At 43.4% G+C, this 24,670-nt stretch overlaps 1 protein-coding gene across 1 annotated transcript in view; it reads right to left on the minus strand.

Annotated features, from left to right (window-relative positions):
• The window catches only part of FAM169A (family with sequence similarity 169 member A), a 37,496-nt gene extending 27,296 nt beyond the window's left edge, over positions 1-10,200 (minus strand). Inside the window, exon 1 of the mRNA XM_063320609.1 lies at positions 10,029-10,200. The gene's annotated coding sequence lies outside the window, so the exon portion shown is untranslated. The remainder of the gene's footprint in view (positions 1-10,028) is intronic.
• Between the last annotated feature and the right edge of the window lie 14,470 nt (positions 10,201-24,670).

The following is a 24,670-nucleotide window of genomic DNA, read 5'->3' on the forward strand; positions in this document are numbered from 1 at the left end:
CACCTTGCAATGTCTAATTGCTGGCTTGGTGAAAGCTGTGAACCTACATAAAAGCAGGGAGGAAAATAATTTTTTTTTTTAAAAAAAGTAGTATTTTTAGTCTTCTAGCTTCAACTACAAAAAGAAAAAAACCACATCACATCTGCCACTTCTAAAATTTTTAAGTTCTACTAACACTAATTCTATTAACAGAAAAATTACATAAATGTTTCTTTGCTTAGAATACCAGCTGTAACATACACAAAACATTTTCATTGCTTTTGTTTCTTCTTTATTCAGTATCACATACTTCAAATTGGGAGGGGTTGTTTTTAAGTGTTGTTTTTTCTTGTTTCTATCCAAATACAGTATGAAACATTTAAATAAATAAAGAAGTTTTTTTTCCTTTTCTAATATAAAAGTAAGTAAATTTTAAACTGCTAAGTAAATTTACATGCTAAGATAATTAATCATTTAAATATGTATAGAGAATACTTATCTGGTTTATTATGAGTCTTTTAGCTTGAAGCATATTGAGAAAACCTGTCCCATAATTAACAAGCTTTTATGCTTTATAAGTTTCCCCATCTCTTAAAACTTTCTTCATTTTAATTTGTAATGTAGTATATGTCAACTGCAGGAAGAGGAAGACCTTTTAGAAAACAGAAGATATGTTTTAAACACTAGAATATATATTAGGATTTCTTGAAAACCATATAGGCTTGAAGAAGCAACAACAATACACTATTTGATCTGCCACATTGAACAGACAACTCAAACCCTCCTCACTAAAGTAACAACATATTTAAAAGTAGGTTTTCTTGGGTTTTAATTAAAAAAAGGTTGGTTTTGTATGTTCCTAAGTAGTCTTCAAACCACTATCTGCACCATAGTATCAAGTCATATAAATATTATTTCCTGCAGTGTGTCTTTTGTTCACATTTTTAGAGGACATAAACACATCAATCTTAAATATAAGCTCTTGCCAACACAGATAAATTTGCTCTGGTTTAGGCTTTTATTTTTTCCTCAAAGGAAAAAACATTTTATTTTTTTTAAAGGAACACAAAACCCCAAATAACATACACCCTATAAAATCCCAAATAGAAAGTTCTTAAGGAAACACAGGACAGTGATCTAGAAATTGCTGTCAACATCCACCAAGAGCTCTGGATTAATATGCCAACCACATTAAATGTAATCTGCTTGAAGCAGCTTATGCAGCTCTGTTTTTCCTACCAGAGACAAATCAAAGCTGTTGATTTGAATGCAAATAAACAAACAAAAATAATCAATCCTTTCCGTTCATTAATTAGCTGCCACAACTTAATTTTCTTATGTAATACAGAATTATGAAATCTATATAAAGGCTCCAACTCCCCAGTCCTGTTATAAAACACAATTGCAGTGGAGATCAGCAAGAATTATGGCCAAAATATCTACGTGACTGGGTTCAAGCAGGATCTTCTCGAATGAAACGTGAACAAAGACGGAAAAAGAAAGGGTTCTCCACATTAAAAAAGAAGTATTTCCATATGATTTCTTTTCAATTAAAAAAATAATTAAAGTTTGAAAAATATATTAATTTCATTAAATCAAAATACAACCTTAAAAAAAAAGTATCTGAATGTTCATTCTACAATTAAATTATGCAGGACGTTCTAACACATCATAAAAAAATATTAGTATTTGGTAGTTCTAAAAGACTAAACTGCAACCAATATGTACTAACATAAAACTAGATACTCTTAGTTAAGGTATAAGCAACAATAAGAGTATTTTTAATCAACTGGTGGTTAGATTTGCAGAAATCATAAACTCTGCTAACAACTACGTAACGATATGGCTTTAATGAAAGCAGGACAGCAAACTTACCCAGTCATCAAAACTGAGTTGACAGAGCAGTATTAGGGAGAATATATTATGCAACTTCACTTTCAAACCCACCTTATGTAGGTAAGGTTCTTAAGCATATGCCTGATTAAGCACCTATGTAACACCGCTGGCATTTTGCTCAAGTGATTAAAATTAGGTATTTGATTAGGTAGCCTATTTAATCGAAGAGTAAGTTCTTAGGTCTACAAACTACTAACCTGCTAGTCGCATTTTTCTACAGTCTCACATTTTAATGAGATCATCTCCTGGTGTCTTGAAGAGCACTTTCTTCAGTAGAGAGTTTTGGGAAATTAATATGTACACGTGTTTACTACAAGGAAAGCATGCCAGAGATTTACTACATTAAGTTCAGTGTTCAAGACAACTGAAAATAGCCACAATTAATAAATCTAAAATATGAGTTTTTCTTAAGGAAAACTTTCATGCCTTCCCTTTCAGGCTCTCAGATTCGAGGTGAGTATATCCGTACACAAAACAAAATCCATTCCAGTTGTGTTTGAAAATAACAAACATCTAAAAGACAGAAAAATAGTCTTAAATGGGATTATTACTTCCTGGATCAGCCTCTCTCTCACACATATCTGATCTCTCCTGTGCTCAGCACTCCCTCTTCTCTCTAATCTCCCACCTTCCTGTATCTCCGATAGATAACCTGCTTAGCATCTTAAAAAATAACACCAAACCCCACGCAGGTACCCCTAATGACCCACCTTTCCTCTCTGGTCACTCCTCTTTCTCCCTTCCCTGCCTCAGCAGCTCAGAGCTGCTGTTTTGCAGTCTCCAGCTCAACCCTCAGCTCCCTCCAATTTTGCTCCTGCATCTTGTACCCCACAGCATCTGCTCTTAAAGATCCTCAAGGCCTTCCTATAGCTCAGCACTTGTAGCCTACACTCAGCCTCCCTCCTCAGGTGGCTGGCCACCCACCTGGGATCCATCAAGCCATGCTGCTCTTGTCCCTGCTCATCTTCCACAACTCTGCATCCCTTAGTTTGCTTCCTGTTTCTCCAGGCACCTCTTCAACAAGGCAATAAGATATGCCTCCTCTCTGATTTTCTGCAGCTTTGAATGCCACTTGCTATCAAAAGACCATCCCCTACTCCCACTTGGCACACATTTTTCTTGGCAATGTGTTCAGTTTTCAAACCTTCGTACCTTCCTCTTAACATTATCCCTCTCATTTGGAAGGGCCACCTCAAACACATCTAGTGATTTCAGAGATACGAACAATAAAGCAAGCTCTTGTCTTGACCACACTTAGAAAAAACCCACTGAATCTGGTCCGACAGCTGGTGGACTAACCTAACACTGCAGCGAGACTGACGTTGCAGTAACCCTACATACGTATTTGCATCTATTTTTAAAACACTTGGTTGTGCTGTCCTCTCCCTTATCCCCACAACTGGGGCGGACTTCAAAGCTGCACAGATCAGGTCAGCCAATTGCAGACACATGTTAGCACAGTCTAATGAGCTCATCAGCCAAATGGCAGCAACTCTCTTTATGGCTGCTTCGAGAATATTCCACATGCAAATTCAAATGTGATGGTGACTATGGTTACTAATGGTGAGCAGCAGGTCATTTAGCTTTGCAATTACAGCTTTCATACCCAAGGAGTTACTAAAACAGTTGTCTGAGCTACAACTATGCCACATGAAGCCTGTGGATGTCATGGCTTTCAGCAGAGAAGCTGCAGAAAATTCAAGAGTTAAATATTATTCAAGCTCTTTTTATCTTTTCTAAATTATCTGTAGGTGTTTTCTTGGTTTCATTTTGAAGTCATTTGCAGCAGGAGAGCTATAAGGACACTTATAACAAAGAAACCTGCAATTGTCTTGGTTTTGTGGGTGATTCAAATGAAAATGCAGAAAGGGGATTAGAAACCAACACAGGGTCTTCCCAGGAGTAGGGGTAAATCACAGAACGGAAGCAGGGAAAGCAAATAAACAACAAATCACTGCCAGTCAACCCTAAAACTTTCTTGCAGACCAGCAAGCACACAGAACTGAGAAATTTCAGAGTCTGACTATATGGCCTACAGCCCATTTACAATAGCTTGAGGATCAGAATCCAGAATTCAGCACTACAGTACAACATATTTGGAGCAGTAAGAATTTAAACCTTACTGTAGACTAAGAATTACGTTTTTTCCAGAGAGGGAACAGGCAGCTATCTCCCAGCTGTTATTACAATTACCTTCATAAGTTGATAGATGGTTCAAAATATGATGTTTAATATAAGTGAATTCTGAATTTTACCCTATTTGTGCTCAGTGTTCTACAATGTACAACAAAATGATGAACTTCACAGGCAATGTAGTTTGTGGACTTACCAAAACAGGCTTGATCAAAGAATACCAGAAGAGCTAGGGACACAGACAACTAGAAAGAACTATACCTTGCCTTTCTCAAGGGAAAGGTAAAGTAAAAGTCAGACGACAAGAATACCACAGACATCAAGAACAATGTTCAAAGGAAGTAATCAGGGCTTTCCGACAGCACACTTGGGCCACAGACACGATGACGAAGTCATTACTGTCAGTCTGAGCCCAGTCGTTTTGTCAAGAGACATTTCAAGTTACCATCCCAGGTGACAGACACCATTCTCATAAATACAGTGGTAGGTGTAGGCATTTCCATATGTCCATGTAAAACAGCAGCAATACTTCCTTAGCTCTACAAAGGCCACACAGACAGACTACCCCTCTCCAGCTCACAGCTGGACTCAGCAATGAATGTTTGTCTTCCTCACCCCATCTTTAGAAGGATGGAAAAAAGGCACTCATGAACTATAAAGCTAGAAGGAAACTCGATTCTCTGAAAAATAAATATTCAAGAAATGCAAATTCAAACCTAGCATCAATGTGACTAATAAGTTAGGAAAGAGTCACACATCTTGTAGGCTACTCCAGCTAGGAGAAAATAAAAAAAATAAGCAGCAAGGTCTGGTATTTCTTGTTTACATAGAAGTCCTGTTCCCAAAACAAAGGAAGACTAAAACATCAAAAGAGTATTTAATTGCTCAGAGCTCTCAAGAATCTGTTCAGACATCAATTGACTGACATCCCTCTTCTCTAGGCTTTCCAACAGGACCATACAAATTAGCAGCAGCTTAGGGCATACCATCTTCCCCAAAATTAATCGCTTCTCCCCACTGTCCGTACCTACTGCCATCAGAACCACTATTTAGCAAACCCTTTAGCAGGTAGAGCACATTCCTGAGCAGCTCTGCATTTGACTTTGTTTCCAGCAGTCTCATACTTGCAAATGGTTCATTTTTGTTTCCCACAACTGCATGGATATAGCCACTGCTGTTTTAGTTCAGCCTATCACAGCTGCATTATAAAAAACTCATTTGTTAACATGTATTCACTAGCTATCAGTAAGCATGTTACCACAGGACTAAAGTTCGATGTCTGAGAAAGTTAGAAAGAATGTCTCTCGTAGCAGAAAGGAATGCACGCACAACCTTCTCCTGGGTGTCACCCTGTCTTTATCTCCATCATCAACCATCCTGACATCCTTCCAGGAACTTACACGCTTCTGTGACTATACCGCACTTCCCCAGCTTCTCACTGTAAGACATGTTTGTAAGATTCAAACTTCTAAGCTACACCTCCTAGCACCTAGGCTATCCTGCTATGGATGTACTTGAATTTTTGGAAAAAAATGCCTTAAAAGCTTCAATAACTGATCTTCTCTAGAAATACAGACATTAGTGGCTTGTTAGGGGTGGGTTTAGAACAAAGATAAGCAAGTTAATCATACCTCTGAATATATCACCGTACCATACTGTATGAAAACCCGGAACAGTATTAGCACTGCTAACTCATGATCTTGAGCATGAAGTAGTGTTTGTCTTTAAGCCACAGTTGCAAGAATAAGGTTTGTTACCTCCCGCTTCTTCAGAAAACTCCTTTCTGCAGCTTCAGAGTAAAGGTTGACAACATAAACTCTCAATGCTGTAGTATTAAAAGAAATAAAATACTCCAACATTTTAAAATGCTTTTGTCTGTGCTGCACTGTAATAACATTTACATCATTATTGTTAACATCCCCAACTATTTTATCATTATCAACTCATAAATCATGCAAATTCCCCAGAGTTACGATTATTGCTGGCTACTTCTACAACAGTTGTGAGAAACGCTATTCAAGCTAGAAAGCCTATTTGCAGGATTTGCCACCTGCAAAAGGGATAGAGAAGAGATTGGTCTTCTAGCAATACATTTGCTAGCCTAAACGCATTTCACATTTTTACACCTGATGCATTAGAAGTATCAAGTCCGTTAGGGTTAATGCAGCATTCCATACCATTCCAAGGTCATTGATACCCAGTGCCTGGGAAGAACCAGTGCAGCCGCAGGCCCATAACTACAGCTGTGTTCAAACTTCTGAACAGGGTGTATTCTTCTTCAAGCACTGCCTCAGGGGCTACTGATTTGACACAGACCGCACCTTTACCAATTATTCTCCCTCTTCAGTGATCCAGAGAATTAAAGAACCTATTTAATTACCCTTACTTTACATGTTTTGATGAAGCCTAGGATAAAAGGGTAACAGTGAGTTCAATCCATCCTGTCCCAAAACCAATTTCTAACCGTAAGCAGAAGGGAGTCACTGGCACTATGAACACACAGGTTCCCTGTTCTACAGTAATAAAATCATAAGATGTTATTTTACTACAAAACAAAGTACAGGACCAAGAGAGGAACAACTCAGATTGGAAAACAAATCAAAAATCTAAAATGCTACTTTGAATAGCTGTACAACACACAGTTCAGTACACAATCAGACAAATGCATCTTCCTAGATTTTCAACTCAAGGAATCATTTAGTATATATAGATGTATTATTTAAAACACAAGTAGGTTTTCCAGTTAACTCTGGAAACTAAGAGATACGTTAGTCCTGATAAGTCTCATTGATTTCAGTGAGATTTTAGGGAAGATTTGACAGCTCATCGCTCTTTTGGGACAGGATTCTATTCTGTATTTTAGGGAGATATTTAAAAGCTTCTTTGAAATCTCAGGCTCACTGAAGAACAGCAACTAAATTTATAATGATTAAATAAATACATGCTATCACATCCCATTGTTAAAAAAAAAAAAAGAAAAAGTCAGCCACAGCAGACAAAACTGCAAGAATGCCAGACAAGAGCTATCAAGACACTGAATATGCCATTTCTGTCATATTTAAAACAATGCAGTAGCGGAAACTCATTAAAGCAGGCTTTTCCACTCAGGATTGTTTAATCCATGCCGTAACAGCTGGAAGCAAAAGTTTCAGAGGAGGGCTGCATTTTTCTTGATTGGTTTTTTGAAGAAAAACATTTCTATTGTTTGAAAAAGTTTTTTTCATTTTTAAACAGTTTACGAAATGATCACCCAAGAGACATTCATTGATAAAAGCTCTTCCAAAGAAAAGCATGCACTTCTACTACAGCTGCCCCAAACTTTGTATTTCACAGATCAAAGGAAGACTATGGCTTCCTGGAATATATAGAATAGCTATACATCAGCTAGAATAAATAGCTGATAGAATTTGATGACTAGGTTACAGCCCTGTGAGTCTGGAGGAGGGTATTTATCTGTGATGAAATGAGGTGGTCATAACGTGAATGGAAAAATATTTAAGGAATATCTGTGTGAAAATAAGCACATACATTACTTCCACTCTAATATTACTATTTGTATTTGAAGTTTAGAAACATAATTGGTAACACCTTTAAATGCTTACTACTACTTGATATTCATTGGTTGCTACGAGATAGATATTGACACTAAACTTTATTATATCTAAGAATGTAAGCAAGTAAAGGGCTCTTCTACTCTGATGACTTGCTCTAATATCACCAAACTCCATGTTCTTCTTTCAGTGATTTTCATAGCAATCATTTACATTTTTCACATTTAAAAATGAAAACAAAAGCATTAATAAGTGTCAGCCTTTACACTGAAGTGAACTTCCTCCATCTTTCACTGGCAAAGATTCTGCACTGTATAGGTACACAATTACAACTATCTAAACCAACCTGCACAGATAGGATATTTGGATAAGGAGAATTTTAAGTTCATTCTGAGTTGTGTTATCTTTACAGTACTAATAGGCATTAAAAAAACCCACACCAAAAAAACCCACTGTTTTTAATTATTAAAGTGAAGAGACATTATCTGCCTTAATACGCACACAGAAGAAATAGAGTACCTTCCAAGCCATTTCTCAGAGTAATGACTCTTTGTAAAGGAGGTCATTATGAAACACTTCAGAAAGTCTTGGTACTGGGTGTCTTGATTGCACATTGCTTGAGAGAGTATATTGGAAAAGTACAGTAGAATCCCATCTTAATTACTTATCTTCCACAACAGTAAAGAAAGCCACTGTAAAACATTTGCTTCCATACAGAGCAGATGCTAAATAAGATCAGACTGGAGGAAGGGGAATAGGGAAGCAACTTAAACACTGCTCCGCTATATCAGAGTCTTCAGAAGCTTTTCATTCATAAAACAGTGTTGAAATTGAGATGATCATTGTGGTTAACAAACTGTAATTTAAACATTTATAGTATAAACCTCTCTCTGAACTGATGTTTTCCCCTCTATGAAACAGGTGCTAAAAAGTTTTCTTATTAGCCACCATTAAGACAAAAAGCGAGAAGTTCTTCAGTATCTAAATCAAGCAGAGATCAATTAAACAATAAAGGTGCCCATGTGGTTAAGTAAACAGAGTGAAGACACACTCAGTTCCCACAAGAAGTGTTTGAAGGAGAAATGAGACCACGATCACGCTGATCTGCAGCAAACATCTATAGGCTCTCCAGTGAGGCAGCGCTGATTTTATTATACTGATCACTCTGCCAGAATATTTACTCCCCTTAAGAAGTGGTGGTTTATATACCAGACTACGACCAATGCTACAGCCCAACACACAAAACGAGTATCTGCACTTAGTTAGAAAGAAAAACAAGCTCCCACATCTCTCCTTCACACACATACACAAAAAAACCCCCAAGTATCAGCCAAATAGTGTTTCCACATCACAGGCTACTTTACCAAATTTCTCATTATTAATACTGAAAACTCCACAGCTCAGAAGAGCTTAAAGATCACTCTTCGATGGTTTCTTTTAAATAGGATACTAATATGTATATAAAATCATTAGTTAGTACATTTTGTTCTCCATTAGTGCTAGTAAAACCTTGTGCTCTAGCTCCCAGCGTAACCCACCTTCTCAGGTTGTATTTAATACTCCATAAGCAGGATAGCAATCCTACGTCAATGGGTATCTTTGGCAAGATGTTTTAAGAGACAAGAATGTCTCTTAAATGTCCCTTGTTTTAAGGGAGAAGAATCAACCCTACCTCAAAAAAAAAAAATGTAAAAAGACTTCAGACATCACATACAGGGAAACACTAAGAGCGTGTGTGTGACTGTGCATGTCCACATGTATTTGCACAGAGCCATCTTTTGTGGGAGGGATTCACTGTAGCATTGCAATTGTTATTTTTCATATAGATATATAAAGGTATGCACATGCACAATAGATCTAATATACATACATGTGTGGCTATAACGCACAAACTGCAACGCTACAACAGATGCCCCCACAAAAGATGTCTGGCCCCCGCTAACACGGGGTCACCTGGGCCAAAACTCACACCAAACTCGGCACGTCCAAGCCCCGGCCCATAGCCCGCGGAGGCCGGGCGAGGCCAGGGGCGGCGGACCCGGCCGAAGGGGGGGCTGGGCCGGCCCCTCCGCCCGACAGAGCCGCCTCCGCCCTCCCGCGGCCCCCCGCGGCGCTGGGCTCGGTGCGGCTCGGCGCTGCCACGGCCGCGGTGGGCGGCGGGGACCGGGCGCAGCCCCCAGGCAGGGAGCGCGGCGCCGGCGCGGGGTGGCGGCGGGGATGGCGGCACCGGGGTGCACCCGACCCGGGGCCTGCGGGCGGGGGGCCGCGGCCGCTCTGTCCCGCCCACCTGCCTCCCGCTGGGCAGCGCGCCCACGGGCGCGGCGGGCCGGGCCGGCCTCCCTTCCCCCGGTCTCCGCGGGTGCCCGCCGAGCCCTCCCTCTCCCCCATCCTCCCCGGCAGGCCTGGCTGGGCTGCGCGGAGAAGCGGGACGCCCCGGCAGGTTACCCCTCACGCCCCGCCGTACTTCACCTCAGCTGGGCGGGCAGCCTCCCGCGACGGCGCAGGGATGAACGAGGGCGGCGGCGGCGCAGAGATAGATGGATGAATGACGGCCGCGTCCACCGACGGATGACGGCGCTTCCCGGCTCACCTCTGCCTTCGCCCGGTGCCGCCCGGCGCTTAATATCTGCCCGGCGGCCTCCCCGCCCCTCGCCGCTGACGCACTCCCGCTGCTACGCCCGGAGCCGCCGCCCGCCATGGCGGCCGCCGGGTCCCCCGCGCTGCGGCCCCCTGTCACGGCGGGTACGGTGGCGGTACCTGTGCCATCGCCTGTCACCATGGCAGGTACTGTGGTGGTACCTGTGCCATTGCTCACCGTGGTGGCAGCCCCGGTACCTGTCATCAGCCTCGGTGGCTTGTGGTGGCACCCACGCCTCACCATGGCGGGGGTGGTGGTACCTGCCCGGTGGTCCTGGCACAGGAAGGGAGCCCGGGGCTGCCTTGGAGATTGATGGTACCTGCAGGGAGGAAGGGGCAAGGCCACACGTAGTCTCCTAGCGCTGGGCGGCTCACCATGAGGCTGCCTGACATATATATGTATATATATAATATATATCCCCTTGGCAAGAAAGGTGGCCTCACGTCCCCAGATGGTAAGGGGACGTGTCTGCCTGTCTCCGACTGACACAGACACCCTGGCACTGTCCAGTACCTCACCGCCGCTCCTGCTCACCAACTTGGTGGCGGGGGCGACCGAACTTAATTACTGGCAGGAGCATGTTTTCCAAAGGAAAACGGCCATCCCTGTCCCCCAGCACTGACCACCACTGGCCATGACCAGCGGAGCATCCACCCCTGAGAAAACCTGTGTGCCATGGAGCTGAAGAACAGCAAAATCAAACAAGGGTTCTTGTGGGAGAGCTGCACACCCCCCAGACTCAGGCTATGCAACACACCCTTGCTTTGTAGCCTATGATTCCTTGCTCCAAGCCGGGGAAGTACTAGGTGCACAGCTGTGGTGGTATCAGTGGGACAGAGGAGGCTGGGCACAAAATGGGGTCAGTGCCCAATGTGGGGGACAGAAGTCATTCCGTGGGCTTCTCAGTGTTGTCAGCCAAAAATAGTTTTGTCACTGCAGGGGTCAGCGGTGCAGGGCATTGATAATGATTATGTGCGTGTCCAAAATAATGTAACTTTGATGAAACTATGAGACTACAAGAGGGTCCTTTAGGAGACATCATGAGCAGAACTTTTTAAATACAGTGATTACCTTAAAAATCCATTTATGACCAAGCTTTGACAAAGGTCTGTTAGTTACAGAAAAAGGGATTGATATGGGAATATCCTTTAAGTCATGCTGAAACACGCTTTATTCTATCAAGAAGCCTTGTGAGCTCAAAGATCAACTCATACAGCTCTGTGTAGCAGGACCAAGGTTTATGCTACCTTACATTTTTTCTCCTAATAACACTGATTATATTTTGCACTTGCTTTTCAAAGAAAGATAGAAAATTTTATTTACGCAGTGTTATATAGTGAAAATTGTTCTGCAATATGCAGTAGTAGGAAACAAGACATGCTAATAGAATAAGATTAGAATTTAACCCTGTCAGGAAATTCTTAAAATTAGTAACCCCACTTCCCGTATTTTTGCTTTCATGACAAATAAGGAAAGAACGAACGTAGACACTGGTTGTGCGTTTCTATCTTTGTTTTTGCTCACAGTTTCATGGAAGGACCAAGAACCTTTGGGCCTTTTTTGGTGAAAAATTTTTCATCCATTTTTTGTCGTGGTTATTTACTAGGTATTGTAAAGGAGACGAGACTTTAACATACACAATGTAATTTAACAAAAATATTTCCCTTCTTGGTTGCTTAAGATATGGATGTGCTATTAAAATCCTGGTCATAAAGTCTTTTCAGAAAAGAAATGTATAAAGACAGATATGATCTTAAGGCAGAAAAATAAATTCAGACAGAAACCCTCCAGTAAATTATTGCCTTCACAGGTCACTTCCAATATTGTTTAAGAATAGATTTGCATTTCATTAACTTTTGTTTTATTGTTACTATTTCTTTCATGCTATCTTTTATGTTGGAGGAACCTCTGTGCAAAACCCAAAAATAAATACGCACATTCTGTTTTCTCTTTAACTTCAGTTGTGAGGCTTACAGAAATCTTGACAAAAGATGCTTGGTCATGGCTGGTGCTTTTTCTGGTAATTGTATTAATCTCACTGTGAGTTTGTGTATCCAGTCCTTCTCTCCTATATCATGTTGTGGAATAATTACTACATTGGCTAAAAATACAAAAGTACAGCATTGTTCACACATTAAGGAAAAGTATAAAATCAAGAGGCTTCTGAGGTAGAAAACAGCCGCAGCTGGCATGAAGAAGACCTGTGGTTCCCTGATAAGGATGCTTCTGGAGCTACATGAGGTACGGGACGGGATGCAATTATTCCGCGGCTTTACCTTATGATGTACAGCAGATATGGGAATGGGATGATACCATGAAACAGATAAACTGCCAATTAGCTGCCCGCTCAATACTCAGAGCCAACATTTTGTCATATTTTGATGAAATGCTGTCCGTTGTGCGAACTTTGCTCATTATAATGTCATTATAATACCAAAACACACCTCCATCCTGAAGGCTACCCGCCTCCAAGGTGCGACCACTCCTTCTTTAGTCTGTGCCCTGAATTTCTTGTAAACTATACCTTTAATTGTGAAGCGAGAGAATTTTACACCAATCATAATAGAAGTATGTGTGACTGAAGTCACTCAAACTCCACCTTGAAGATAACAAATAGTATAAAAATAGCCCAAGAGAGGGGGGATACCCTGGGAAGACACCATTGTGAAGAATTCCATCACTGACTTCCAGGATCAGTCGACGGGCTGAGCCTTTCGTCCCCCCCATAGAGACGTCTTTGGGTAAGACTTCGATTATACCGAGTGCTTCCTCGGGAAATTTAGAAATTTCTCTAGAGAATCTCTTTCCTACATTTATAGCCAGGCTGTATCGTTTATAACTGTGTTGCACGTTTTGTATAGTTTCATTTGCACGTGCTGTGCAGACAGTGTATTTATCACCAGCAATCCTAAGAACCTATATATCTGTTGTTTAAATAAACTGCACTGTTTAAGTAGCTAGTCGTTTCAGTTTCTCACTGAACGCGACCAAAGACTGGAGAGTGGCCGTGTCAGTTCAGGAGCACGACTAGACTGAAGGTGCAGTCCACTATTAGTGTATCCAAATCGTAATAGTTTAATACATATTAAACGCGATTGGACTGATAGTGCTGAATTGGGCATCACTCGGAATTTAAACCTAGCCGCACCTAGCCTCCCACCTCGGTGAGGAGTGTTAGAACGCAAGGGGGTTTATCTTCTGCCAAAACTGCTTTGCCCCTTTCACGCAACGGAATTTTGGCATAGTCGGCAGGATTGCCATGGATAAACTGCTGCAAAAATATGATTGTGCCCCTTCCCAGGCTGGGAAGGAGTGGGCCCAAAAATTTTGGAAGGATGAAGAGAAAGTGGTGGAACGTATTGAAGAGTGTCGGGTTTCACAGAAGCTCAGAGCGGGGAAAGGCAAGGGCGTGATTTGTGCTGTGTTATGCGCCTGTTTATCTTGTGCACAACAAGAAGCTAGGGAAACCCCTGCTCCTAATCTGATTTCTGCTGTAGAATATGCAACTCTGAAATCAGAAAATGAGGTGTTGAAGTCATCACTAGCTTTTCAGAAGGAGACAGGAGAAAAATTAAGAACTCAAGTTGATACGCTTGTGAGTGAGAATGAACATTTAGGAAATCGTAATGCTCGAGTCAGGAATGAAAATCTCCAACTTAAAATGTTATTGGAAAGGGTAACTGGGCTCTTAGATAGCAGCCCTCAACCCAGGTCCAACAAATTCGTAAGTTAATGTGTTATCCAAATTCTGGAACCCAGACTGGAGATTTTTGGTCTAATAGTGAGGATGAGGAAGAAGATGAGGAGGGAAGGACTTTTACTGTGAAATCCCGAGTCTTTCCTTTATGACCTCTGATTAAAACTGAAACCACAGTTGATGAGGATGATGATGAAGTCCGCAACACTGTGCGTACTATTCGGTGGACACCAACAGAGTTAGCGAAAATACAGGAAAAATATTCGAGGTGGCCAGAAGAATCCGCTGTTGAGTATGTGTGGCCAGTTTCTTCTGAAGGAGGAGACAGAATTATGTTGAGTGAGGAAGAAGCAGGAGGCTTGGGAACCAAGAGTGTTTTTAACAACTATACCTGGTGGATCTCGCCCTCTTTCTAACCCTGTCAGTCAAATAAGACCGAGCAGATATCCTTTTCTTTTGTCTTACAGGAACCTTAGATGAACTGTACATGGACAGACAAACTCTTACCACCTCACAATGGCTGAAGAGAGACGTGACTGGTATCTTAGGAACAGGCCTGGGAGTCTTAAATAGTATAGATGCCGAGATACTTGCCAACAAACTAGTCACAACCACTAGTGATCTAGACAAGTTAAGACATCCTCTACAGTCCTCTCTATCAGCATTGGGAAATCACCAATGGCTTTTATCAAATATATTGCCTCAGTGGGAAGAAACGGGTGAAAAAGATCATCAGCTGATCACAGATGCACTTGGTACAACCCAAAACAATGTTTCCTTGGCTCTTAGTTGTATCCAAGCCCAATTGTGGATGCAATCTATGATAGCCACAATCATAAGGGAAGGTGAAAAAGGCACCTCGCCCACCGAAAAAGTAATATGGGATAACACAATTGAATTTTAGAAAAAATTTCAAACCTGGTGGTATCTGGTTAATTTCACCTATGATCCCATTGAGAGCAAGGCCACAGATTTTGTCTTAACAGTACGCAATGCTTCAGTATACACCATATACCCAATCATTGCGCTGGGGTTGAATCACCATGGAGCTATACTCCATCCAGTAGAGCATAGAGTGTGGGCACAACAAAACAAGAATAAATGGCAAACTGTTGATGTTGACACATGCGTTTCACAAGACCAACAACGATTCATTTGTGAGAGTAATACCCTCAAAGCACAAGATATTTGTCTTGACACCAACCAGAATGTTTGTCACTTTCCCGGATACATCCCGATGAAACCCCAGAAACTGTGCTTGTATATTTTGGGAAAGAGTGCATTTGCATGAGATCTCCCTGTAGTCTTGTATTCGTAGATGATATAGCAGTTGATATAAGTAATCACTCAAATCTTTGTGTTTGTAACTTTACTAACATTATCGAATGTGACTTCAATTATTCAGCTCCTGTTACGTCTTTTCAATTGCTACAATCTAATTATACGTTGATTCGAGATTTGTTGCCTACCCCTATCGGAATGAATCTCTCACTGGTGAAGAAGCTGCTACAACACGATGAATTGAAGCGACTGTTGAAAGAGGCCCAAGAAAATGGAGAGAGAACTTTGATTACCATCCATCATGATGTTGAAGAAATACACCAAGTACTGGAAAGAGTCAAGAGAGACGAAGGACATGAAAGACACTCTTTTTGGATGGTCACCAAGAGCTACAGGACGTTATAACAAGATGCTCCATCCCGTTGTTGTTTTACTAATACTCACTGTATTGTGCTTCTCTTTGACAATTGTTTTGTATGTTAGACTTTGGATTATGATGAACAGTTTAACTCATTTGATCACTCCACAAGATGTATTTGCGCTTGATATCCCTCACCACAAAAGAACATGTGATCTTCCCTATCAGTATTGAGTATTGTGGAGCTTGAGTGACTGTAGTCACGGGGTGGATTATGTGGAATAATTACTAAATTGGCTAAAAATACAAAAGTACTGCATTGTTCACACATTAAGGAAAAGTATAAAATCAAGAGGCTTCTGAGGTAGAAAACAGCTGCAGCTGGCATGAAGAATACAAGACCTGTGGTTCCCTGATAAGGATGCTTCTGGAGCTACATGAGGTATGGGGCAGCATGCAATTATTCCACGGCTCTACCTTATGATACAGGAGCAGATACGGGAATGGGATGATACCATGAAACAGATAAACTGCCAATTAGCTGCCCGCTCGATACTCAGAGCCAACATTTTGTCATATTTTGATGAAATGCCGTCCTTTGTGCGAACTTTGCTCATTATAATGTCATTATAATACCAAAACACACCTCCATCCTGAAGGCTACCCGCCTCCAAGGTGCGACCACTCCTTCTTGAGTCTGTGCCCTGAATTTCTTGTAAACTATACCTTTAATTGTGAAGCGAGAGAATTTTACACCAATCATAATAGAAGTATGTATGACTGAAGTCACTCAAACTCCACCCTGAAGATAACATACAGTGGGGCATCTTACAGAGTATATTACATAGAACTGAGAGGATCCCCTGAATATATATGCAATAGATTATAAACGCACACACGTAATCCCACCTGCCACAAGGTACCTTTAGCTCTCCTTCAGCATTTTGCGTTGCCATGATAATTTTTATAGTAGACACTATACCCCATCACAGCCATTGTGCTGTACAGGAAAAGGAGATCATCCCACAACTAAATACTTTTGTAAAACCTTTGTATCGAAGAGAGAATGAGGAAGTGGAAGGTCCAGCATCTTGCCCTGTGCTTTCATATCTTCTCTCTCTGATACCTTAGAGCAACTGATACTTTCCAAGGAATGTCAGATTGGAAGAAACCTCAACAAATTGTCTGGCCCATCTTGCAGTGAGGCAAGACCAAAGCTGGGAGATGTTTGTCTAAGCTGATTTTTCTTAAATCTGCAGTGAGGGAGATTCCTACCGCCTGCCTAGGTGGACTTTGAGATTGAAGTTTTTTCAAAAAAAGAAGGGGTAAAAGGAAAGGTAGCAAGTTCTTACAGTGTCATGGTCATGAATATCCTATGCTAAATGACAAGCACTGGTTATCCAATTATCAAATGGATAATTTCTCTTTACGTTGTTTTGAGGAGTCATAAAATATATATGGAGATCTTCTGACCTCGCACAAGTGGAACTGCTTTTTAAACCACCAACATAGACCTCCTCTTGCACCATGTTGATATTGTCATGCTGTGTGATTTCCACACAGGCAGTCATATTAATGTGCATACCGTGTGCAAGCACTTAACCATGTCAGCTCTGCTGTTCATAGCGAAGGGCATTAGTAATGCAGAGACCTGTAAGTCTGTTTGAAGAAGTGTTATGGTTTGAGAAAACCCATAACAATTTGTTGTCATTTAGACAATCATTCTATCACCCGATTACACCTCCCCACCCAGAAGAGGGAATCAGGGAAAATAAGGAAACACACGTGTTGAAATATAAATAAGATTTAATAGGATAAGACCAAATAATTAACAATAATACTAAAGAACCAGTATTAATCACAGAATCACACAGAATCACAGAATGGTTCAGGTTGGAAGCGATCTTAAAGATCATCTAGTTCCAACCCCCCTGCCGTGGGCAGGGACACCTCCCGCTAGACCAAGCTGCCCAAAGCCCCATCCAGCCTGGCCTTGAACACTTCCAGGGATGGGGCATCCACAGCTTCCCTGGGCAACCTTTTCCAGAGCCTCACCACCCTCATAGTGAAGAATTTCTTCCTGGTATCCCATCTAAATCTACCTCTTTCAGTTTTAAGCTGTTACCCCTCGTCCTATCATTACACTTCCTGATCAACAGTCACTCCCCATCTTTCCTGTAGGCCTCCTTCAGGTACTGGAAGGCTGCTATAAGGTCTCCTCGAAGCCTTCTCTTCTCCAGGCTGAACAACGCCAATTCTCTCAGTCTGTCCTCATAGCAGAGGTGCTCCAGCCCTCTGATCATCTTCGTGGCCCTCCACTGGACCCGTTCCAACAGGTCCATGTCCTTCTTGTTTGAGGACTCCAGAGCTGGATGCAGTATTCCAGGTGGGGTCTCACCAGAGCACAGTAGAGGGGCAGAATCGCCTCCCTCAACTTGCTGGCCACGCTTCTTTTGATGCAGACCAGGATGCGGTTGGCCTTCTGGGCTGCAAGTGCGCATTGCCTGCTCATGCTGAGCTTCTTGTCCACCAGCACCCCCAAGTCCTTCTCCTCAGGGCTGCTCTCAAGCCATTCTCCGCCCAACCTGTATTTGTGCCTGGGATTGCCATGACCCAGATGCAGGACCTTGCACTTGGCCTGATACTAATATAAGATATACAAGAATTATACTCAGACAATTCTATCAGCAGGAAGCTGTGCACTCCCAGCAGTGGGCAGCAAATGTTGGACACTGAGCGCCATGGCTTCGGGAGGAAGGGAAGGCTCAGGGGTCTGACACCAGGGCAAGAACTTCTCTGGACCACCAGCATCAAGGGAGAGAGAGCAACTACACAGCAAACTTTCTAATTTATATTGAATGTGGCATTCATGGTATGAAATAATCCTGCTGGCCAGCATGGGTCAAGTGCCTGGGCCTCACTCCTCCTCGTCCCTGCACCTGGCAAAGTTTGAAAACACCAAGACCTTTAATCCCACATAGCCTAGATGGCTATAAAGTAAATATTTTCATGAACTCAGACACTGAAGTCTTCTGAAAGTGCAGTTTTCCCAAGCGTTAGAAGATAAGTTAGTCCTGTGTCTCTCAACCCAGGACAAGAAGATGCCACATGGAATTGTAGATGTAGAAAGTTCTCTGGGAGGGCTCTACCATCACAGAGCAACTCAAGAGAAGATGCTTCACAAAGTCTGAAAAACAGCTTTACCCAAACTGCACAAATTTGCTTGCTCAAACACGTATATTCTTTATTGTTTCACCCTCCACCATGTCTTCTGCTATTAGGGCTGCCTCCAGTCAGCAGTAGTCTGGCCTTTGCAGGATACCTGCCCCCTACCCCACCCCCGCCATCTCCCTGTACAATGCTCTTATTATGCAGTTAATTTGAAACCTGGCCTTGTGGCCTCTGTCCTCTTGCTGGCTCCATGACTTACTGCTACTGCTGGCCCCAAGGCTTACGGCCCTTCACAGCTTTCCTAGTGTGAAATGAAATACCGCAGCAGTCCCACCTGCTCTGGGCAGCAAGAAGTTAACCAGGCATTCACTAGTCGCAGTCTTCGGGCGTCAGAGAGGCACATATCGGAAGAAAGAGGGAAAAGACACAGATGGAAAAGCTTGCAATTAAGTTGCACTGAAAAACTTAAATTTACAAGACATTACTTAAATAGTGAAGAGCAGAAAGAGTTAAGGTAAGCAAGCTCAGTTTATCTTAATGTGTATTGACAAGAACAAGTTAGTGAAGCAATTCTTGGTGTGAATTTAACTAATCTATAGCAACTACCCATGTGTCCTGGTTTGAGGTAAAACAGAGACAACTTTCTGTTCAGTAATTTTACTTCTTAGCTAGGCCTCTTCTAACTCTCTGAAATTAACAGCATGTTGTATCTAAAGTGGTTCGTTCAGAGTAGTAAGACAGTTTGTGACAAGGAATGGCATGCAGAGAAGCTCTTGATTATACTTCTTGCTATAACATCCAAGGCCAGCTAATTTCATTATTTGCCCCATTGGAGGGTCAGAAATGGAAAAGCGTAGAGGGGTCCCATCTGCAGGGAGGAGCGGACAGGACAGGTGACCCAAAATTGACCAACAGGGGTATTCCATCCCATCTGCCCCATGCTTAGTATAAAAGCTAAGGGGTCAAAGGGTCAATCCTCTTCCTTCAATGGCCGATGTCCAGGGAGGACCCTCCCTGTTCATCTGCCTTTGATCCTGATCAGTGTGTTCCTGACTCCAACTCTGGAACCCGGTTCCCACCCATCGCTGAGCCCAGCCTGGGACTTCCCCAGTGCCTGACGGTGACATCATCCTGGGAGTTTAATACGGTTTTGTATATACTGTATCTATCTCATTATTTTCTTTTTTATTTTATTATTAATATTTCATTAAAGTAGTTTAGTTTCTTCTAAACTTGTAAACCTCTCTTTGTCTCTCCTCCTCCTCTCGGTGCATGAGAGGCTGGGGAGGAGCGTCTGTCGCTGGCCATTGGCCGATTTGGCCAAAACCACAACAGATTTGTTGGTGCCCAGTGTGGGGCAGGAATGGAGCTCTGATAGATTGCCTGAATAGTTAGAATTCCAACTTGTTCAGGGAGAACAGACAGTTCACATCATGTCGTTCTTACATGAAATCTTGTATTGTGTCCTTAGAGAGTTTAGTATGAAGTTAATTGATGCAATGGGCATTAACCGGTCGAATATATTGCATGGTTTATTTATCCTGTGTTTGGATGTGATGGTCTAAGCGTGCTATGTTGGTGTGGATTTGCCCTCAGATTTATAAAATAATTGCTTGGATAACGGTTCTACCTGCATATCTTGGGCATCTTGTGACAGAGTCTTTTACTAATTACACTCTTGGTTTCACCTGGGGAAAGTTTACTTTGCCCTTTGATAATTATGCGAAAGTGATGGCAACAGAATTAGGGGATGAGAAACCTTTGGCCTGTGTTGAGAGTGAATGTTAGTTTCATTCGTACGAGATTCTGTTGTTGGGTTTCCTGAATGTGCGGCAGGGGTGGTTTATTGTTAAGTATCGGTGCAGGAGTGAGTCTCATGTGACCTCTGATGTTGCTACTCAAACCCCACGGCCAGAGTCAAAGACAGCAGAAATTCAGACAATCCCACCGCTAAAAGCCGCAGCAGAAACTCAGACAACCTTACCACCGAAAGCTGCAGTAGGAATTCAGACACCCCCCCACTGATAGCTACAGCAGTAACTCAAACAACTCAGATGACTGCCCAAGCCACAACACAGACACAAACAACGCCACCGGCCCCGACACCAGCCCCAGCGGCACCGGCTGCCCCGCCACAGACCCCGGCCCGGCCCGGCCCACATCGGCTGCCCCCCGGCCGGCACCGGCGAAAGCCACGCCACCGCCCGTACCGGCCAAAGCCGCGGCTCCGGCCGTACCGACACCGGCGCCAGCGGCTGCCCCCACAAAAGGCCCCGGCAAAAGCCACGGCACCGGCCCCAACGCCGGCCCCAGCCCCGGCCCGGTCCATGGCGGCACCGGTCACTCCACCGCCCGCGGTCAAAGTCACCCCGCCGCCTGCCCCCCGCCCTCCCCCGGGCTGTCTCGCCAGCCCCTCCCCGCCCGCAGCGGCACCGGCCGCTCCAGCCCCGACGAGGAGCGCGGTCACGGCTCCGGCTGCTCCCGACAACGAGCGCTGCTGCCACCCAAACTCCAGCAGAACCGGCACAAGTTGCCCTGGTGACCAGGAAGCAGAAGAAGTTACCTCGTTCCCCTGCCTCTGACGACAAAGAGCAGCCCAAGCCAGGCAGCGTAGGAGAGGGTTCCTCTGAGGAAGATCCAGGAGAGGGTCCTTCTCAGGCAGATACAGGAAAATGTCCTGCTAAATCAGATCCAGAAGAGGGTCCTTCTCAGCCAGCATTTAACACAGGATGAGGACTCAGATGCAGAGATCATTATTAAATCCTTTCCCATGAAGGATTTGCGAAGTCCATAAAGGACCTTAGTCCTCATGAAGGTGAGACACTTGTCTCCTGTTTGCTCCGATGCTGGGACAATGGAGCTGATACCATAGATTTAGATGGCAGAGAAGCTAAGCAGTTGGGAAACCTGTCCAAAGATGGAGGGATTGATAAAGAGAAAGGCAGATATCCTCAGTCTCTGGAGGTGACTGCTGTCAGCTGTAAAGGGCAGGTAATCCCTTAAAGGATGACATCGAATGCCGTCCAACCAAATGGACCAGCATGGAAAAAGGTATTAAGTACCTGAGAGAACTGGCTGTGCAAGAGGTGATTTGTAGCAGCTGGCAAGCGATTATAGACCCTGATGAAATACCATGCAAATGATCTTTGTTGAGAAAGTTTGTGCAGAGTGCACCATCAAATTATTCCCACACATTGTCAGCAATGGTCTGGGTAGGATCTGATACTGACACACCAACTGTAAATGAAGTGGCTAACGAGGTGCGACAGTACAAAGACAGCCTCTCCCGTCCCCGTCATGTAGCAGCTGTGGAGAAAATGTCTGAGCAAACTAAGACCATTGCTGAGACAGTGGAGAAAATGACTAAGACAATAGCTGAGCAAAATGAGAAAACTGATAAACTTTTGCATGAGCTGCTTGAAAAACCGTTTAAGAAGGGGAAAGAATCCCACTCTTCCCCTGAACAGACCCAGACTCCAGTCATTAAGAAAGAACGCCCTCCTACAAAAACAACTCAAGGGAAACAGGATCCACTCCGAGATTTCCTGTGGCTTTGCCTCTGCAACTACGGAGAGGACATGGGTAAGTGGGATAGAAAACCTACTGCAGCCCTGCAGGCATGAGTGCTTGAGTTGCAAGGTAAAGCAGATGGAAGAAAGAATTTCTGCAGGAGGATGGCTGCTCCAGTCCATGGTAAGTGGTGCTCCAGTCTTTGCAGGAACTCATCTTGTAATTCTAGTTGTTGTTCTCAACATTAGGGTTGCCTTGCCTCCAGCCAGGAGAAGGAGAGGGCAAACCGACTTTATTGGACTGTGTGGATTCGATGGCCTGGCACATTAGAGCCACAGAAGTATAGAGCCCTTGTGGACACTGGGCCATAGTGTACCTTATTGCCATCGAATCATAAAGGGACAGAATCTGTTACTATTTCTGGAGTGACAGGTGAGTCTCAAGACCTGACTGTATTAGAGGCCGAAGTGAGCCTGAATGGGAATAAATGGGAGAAGCACCCAATTGTAATTGGCCCAAATGCTCTGTGCATCCTCGGCATAGACTACCTTAAGAGAGGGCATTTCAAAGACCCGAAAGGGTATAGGTGGGCTTTTGGTATAGCAGCTGTAGAGACTGAGGATATTACACAGCTGTCTACCTTATCTGGCCTTTCAGATGACCCTTCTGTGGTGGGACTGCTGAAGATTAAAGAACAGCAGGCGCCAATTGCTACTGCCACAGTGCATCGGTGACAGTATCGTACTAACCGAGACTCCCTGGTTCCCATCCAGAACCTGATTCGTCGGCTGGAGACCCAAGGAGTGATCAGCAAGACTCGCTCACCCTTTAACAGCCCTATATGGCCAGTGTGAAAGTCTGATGGAGACTGGCAACTAACAGTAGACTGTTGTGGCCTGAACGAAGTCACACCACCGCTGAGTGCTGCTGTGCCGGACATGCTGGAACTGCAGTACGAACTGGAGTCAAAGGCAGCCAACTGGTATGCTACAATTGACGTTGCTAATGCATTCTTCTCTATTCCTTTAGCAGCAGAGCGCAGGCCACAGTTTGCTTTCACCTGGAGAGGCATCCAGTACACCTGGAATTGACTGCCCCAGGGGTGGAAACACAGCCCTACTATTTGCGATGGACTGATCCAGACTGCACTGGAGAAGGGTGGAGCTCCAGAACACCTACAATGCATTGATGACATCTTTGTGTGAGGTAATACAGCACAAGAAGTTTTCAAGAAAGGTAAGAAAATAATCAAGATTCTTCTGAAAGCAGGTTTTGCTGTAAAAAAAGGTAAGGTCAAGGGACCTGCATGAGACATCCAGTTCTTGGGAATTAAGTGTCAAGATGGTCGACGCCAGATCCCAATGGATGTGATTAACAAAATAGCATCTATGTCCCCACCTACTAACAAAAAGGAAACACAAGCCTTCTTAGGCATTATGGGTTTCTGGAGAATGCATATTCCAGGTTATAGTCGGATTGTGAAACCTCTCTATGAAGTGACTCGAAAGAAAAATAATTTTACGTGAGGTCCTGAGAAACGACAGGCCTTTGAGCAAATTAAACACGAGATTGTGCATGCAGTAGCCCTTGGACCCGTCTGAACAGGACGGGACATTAAAAATGTGCTCTACACTGCAGCCGGGGACAATGGCCCTACCTGGAGCCTCCGTCAGAAAGGACCAGGGGAGACTCGAGGTTGACCCCTAGGATTCTGGAGTCGAGGCTATAAAGGCTCCAAGGCCAACTGTACCCCAACTGGGAAAGAAATCTTGGCAGCACATGAAGGAGTTAGAGCTGCTTCAGAGGTAATTGGTGCTAAAGCACAGCTCCTCCTGGCATCTTGATTACCAGTACCGGGCTGGGCGTTCAAGGGTAAGATTCCTTCTACTCATCATGCCACCGATGCTACCTGGAGTAAGTGGGTTGCCTTTTAATCACGCAGCAAGTTCAAATAGGAAACCCAAATTGTCCAGGAATCGTAGAAGTGATCACAAACTGGCCCAAAGGCAAAGACTTCACAATGCCATCTGAGGAGGTGGTAACTCATGCTGAGGAAGCCCCACCATATAATGAACTCTTAGATAATGAGAAACAGTATGCCTTGTTCACTGATGGATCTTGTCGTATTGTAGGAAAACATCGAAAGAGGAAAGCTGCTGTACAGAGTCCTACACGACAGGTTGCAGAAGCTACTCAAGGAGAAGGTGAATCGAGTCAATTTGCAGAGGTAAAAGCTATCCAGCTGGCCCTAGACATTGCTGAACGAGAAAAGTGGCCAGTACTCTATCTGTATACTGACTCATGGGTGGTGGCCAATGCTCTGTGGAGGTGGTTGAAGCAGTGGAAGCATAACTGAGTAGCCTGCATATATCTAGTTAAATATATATATATATGGTGTATGTATAGATTTGATAGATAAAGTATTAGTGATCTGAGCATGGTATGGAGTAAGGGGT

The sequence above is a fragment of the Chroicocephalus ridibundus genome, chromosome Z (genome assembly GCF_963924245.1).
Source record: "Chroicocephalus ridibundus chromosome Z, bChrRid1.1, whole genome shotgun sequence".
NCBI lineage: Eukaryota > Metazoa > Chordata > Aves > Charadriiformes > Laridae > Chroicocephalus > Chroicocephalus ridibundus.